Below are 3,586 nucleotides of genomic sequence, written 5' to 3'. Positions count from 1 at the left end.
ATCTGAAATAATTAATCCCCAGCTGCAGAGTATGTTTGTTGCACTTGGACACCACTGCCCAGAAGAAAGTGGGTATGTCCTTAAAGATGATGACCAGAAGCCTCACGAGACTGTAGTCACAGTGATAAGAGTTTATAAACAATGTGGAAATATAGGCCATGCTTGCTGTTCTTCATCTAATTTTCAAACACTGTCAGATACATTTCTTTCTGTTTTTAGTATGGCTGATATTGTCCCATAATTTATCCGCTCCTGTTCTTTGAGCCTCTCCTCTTTAAGTTACATGTTTTCAAGCTTCTATAAGCCATCTCCTCATTTTTGTTCTACCACCATCAATGCCCCGACTCTGGAGGAAGTCCAGTCTCTGCCTCTTGCAATTCACTACTATAATTTACTGGACAACATAGAATGTTTTGTAATTTTCCCTCTGTACTTTGAATCACTTGAATTAAAGACTTTCAGCTTTAATTCAAATGATTTTATAAAAATTCTGCATGAACTGTTTAGAAATTACAGACATTTTTACACACAGTCTCCTATTTTCAGAGGCACAGCCCTGTACACTTCCCAGTTCATCCTGCTGCTTCCATAAAGACTAGTTATGATGTTCCACTGCCAACCAAACATGCGCATGTTTGACATGAGGCATACTTCAGATCATGAGCTCGTTCTGTACTTCTCCATACTTTCCTCCTCCCATCATTCTGGTACAAGTTAATATTGCTTCCATCTGTCCAAAGAACCGTGCAGGCTCTTAGATGTTTTCTGGCAAAGTCTAATTTGGCCTTGTTTTCGAGTGTTTTGCACCTTCATGTAAACCCTCTGTATTTACAGTAATGAAAGCTTCCTGTGATGGTAGACTTTGTTATGCCGACCTCCTTGTGATTGTTTAAATGTTGTGAAATTGTTTTTCTTAACCATGCAGTACTACTTATGGCGTTGTATAAGTAATACTGAATTGAATTGAAACAAATACTTTTATCTAGGATGTCACTCTACACAGCAAATCCAGCATGTCCAAATTAACACTGTCGGATTTGATTTCAACACTATTAAAGTGTCTATATGGGTCCACACCAGAGAGTGTTAATTTAACTCTTTTTGGAGAGTTGGTACGTTAACTCTGATTTAGTGTTAAACACCAAATCTGTCTGGAGTTGATAATTTAACACTTGGTGTTAAGAGTTTATATATTAACTCTCAAAGAGTATTTTAGTTTAACTACGTAAGAGTTATCTTCTAATTCATTCTAAAAAGCGGGAATTTTACTGTTCTGAACTTCTAGAAATTTCTTTTGGAAATAAACATTTACTAAAAAGATGCAATGGTTTTTGAAAAACATTTATTCTGAACTGTGCACCCCAATTCAAAACATTTTCTGAAAGATGTAACAGTATACATGTTCTCACTTTCATTAGAATTTTGTTTATCAAAAGGTCTGACATGGTAAATGCAAATAACAGCATTCTCATCACTTATTTCTTCAATACAATATGCATGTCCTTCATTCATCCCTTTGTGGAACTTCAACGCACTTCTGCTCTCCCCCATATTCCATCTTCACAAGCATATCCTGTGTGGAGATTGAATAAAAATTAGTTGACACTAATTAATGGCACAAATAATCCAGTAAACAATTGCAGCACAGTAAAAAAAAAAGGAATCCTCTTTGAGCCATTACTTGTGTAAAGTATTTTCCCAAAAGACAAAGACACAGGCAACAGGTAATACTGAACTAAATGTAAAACCTCAACCTTTTTAATTTTTACCTAAACCGTGTGCACAAAACTCTGGAGGGATCTATGCTAACGTAGAATCCAGTCAGGACGTCAGCTACTGCTGTTTGCTCGTTGTTGTTTTTTTTATGGGCGATCGTTTTCAGGCTTCAAGTAGCACCATTACACCAACATTTCACATTCTACACATTGTTTTAGGTGTATTTGACCAAAAGTTTGACTCAAAATTCACATGCAAGCTTTTTTTCAAGGCTGTGGTATTTGCCCGCAAACAACAATACCTTTCAGCTAGCTAAAACAGAATATTATGCTATCAGCGAGCAACATGGCTAATGCCTTTCACACAGCTTTGTCTCAACTTCAAAGAGCCACAGAAGTAAAAGCTAATAACAATTGAAACAATCTTTGAAAAAAATGACTTACCAAGCATGGCAAACAACTCAAATATGTAGAGCAAAATGTTCTGAAACAGCTTCACTTCAGCTTCGATTGGAGCCGTGCTGGGGGCGGAGTCTGTGAATTTACTCTGTTGGTGTCATAGCCCCTCTAGGAGTTCAGAGTTAAGAGGTCAAGAGTTAATGTTTCCATTGTAACACCTCCAGATTTGACAGAGAAACACTCATTTTTAACACTCGATTTTAACTACTATCATTTTACACCTCAGAGTTACATTAAAAGAATGTGACTCTGCTTAGAGTAAAATTAACTCTACTTTTGCAAGGAGACTATTAACACCAAAAAATTTAACACTTTTGAATTTGCTGTGTAGGATGCTGCTTCCTGCTGGAGCATACTGGTCACTATATTTTGCACTATATTTTGCTCCGAATTCCAAAGGATTTCTCCAGATTTCAACTATTGTCCAAAATGGCCTTGGACAAATATAAAGGTAGAAAAGAGTCATGTCATCTGGGAGCTCAAAAAGTTTTCTTTTTCAACTTGTTTAATCTCAAATCCTCTTAGCGTAACCATTACGCTGGATGCTAGTTTGAAAAAGGAAACAAACCTTTTGGGTACTTCTAATTTATAGCACACCTCTGTTTCTGAGTAACATGTGTGCTTAATTTTCTGCACACTTTTACTAACTAGACTGTCTGCAAACAGGTTTTTAGCTTTGTCTTGTTATTATATCAACCCTTGGCACTAAATGTACCAGAGATAAATAGTTAAAACTGTGGAAAACTAATAAAAAACAAGCATTTTAGCCACACACATGCTAATTTGAGACACAGATGACAAACACGTTTTTCTGCTTACGTTGTCCCACTTTGTCTGTGTTATTCAGTGTTTCTCATCGTCTTCGTGCATTTTCCTTTCCATTGCCACACAGCTGTACTTAATTCCAGGAAAACGCACATAGCTTTTATTTACAGCTAGCAACTCTTGTGCAGTTGTAGATGTGTTGTATCGCAGTCCAACCCCCACCCACCCTTTCTCCTAAGTGTATTATGTAAAGTAGACAATAAAAACGGTTTCATAACAGGTTGCTTTTTTGCCTCCTCAGTGCTTAATTATGAATTTCTGCTTAAAATACTATAATAATTTTACGCTGTATGCTTTTAGATGACTTAATTTGAATAGTAAAAGACTACCAATGCTGCTTCTGTTTTATTTTGAAGTCCCTTTTGTAGCACGGGCGCTACTGCCTTTTCAAAAAAATATAAAAACAAATTGTTCCGAAAGTCAGTCGAAACACTGGCCTGAATTCAAAACAAAATGAAAACGCAATAATAATATACGCCCAATCTAAGCAGAGCGGTCGTTAAACAAATATGATTTCACCGCACGACAATAAAATGTGTTCGAACAGAAGACACGGATGATGACTCTTCTGACAGTTTAAGCTGTTG

At 36.6% G+C, this 3,586-nt stretch overlaps 1 long non-coding RNA gene across 1 annotated transcript; it reads right to left on the bottom strand.

Moving 5' to 3' along the window:
• Positions 1–1,325: 1,325 nt before the first annotated feature.
• Positions 1,326–2,493, bottom strand: LOC308398493. The gene is made up of 2 exons (XR_013971958.1): positions 2,160–2,493; positions 1,326–1,573 (listed from the first exon to the last, which is right to left on the bottom strand). It is a non-coding gene; the product is annotated as an uncharacterized lncRNA (long non-coding RNA).
• Positions 2,494–3,586: the final 1,093 nt, after the last annotated feature.

Source organism: Rhamphochromis sp. 'chilingali' (genome assembly GCF_963969265.1).
Source record: "Rhamphochromis sp. 'chilingali' genome assembly, chromosome: 6".
Lineage (NCBI taxonomy): Eukaryota > Metazoa > Chordata > Actinopteri > Cichliformes > Cichlidae > Rhamphochromis > Rhamphochromis sp. 'chilingali'.
The sequence above is the reverse complement of the archived record's forward strand: the minus strand, read 5'-3'. Positions and strand labels throughout refer to the sequence as shown.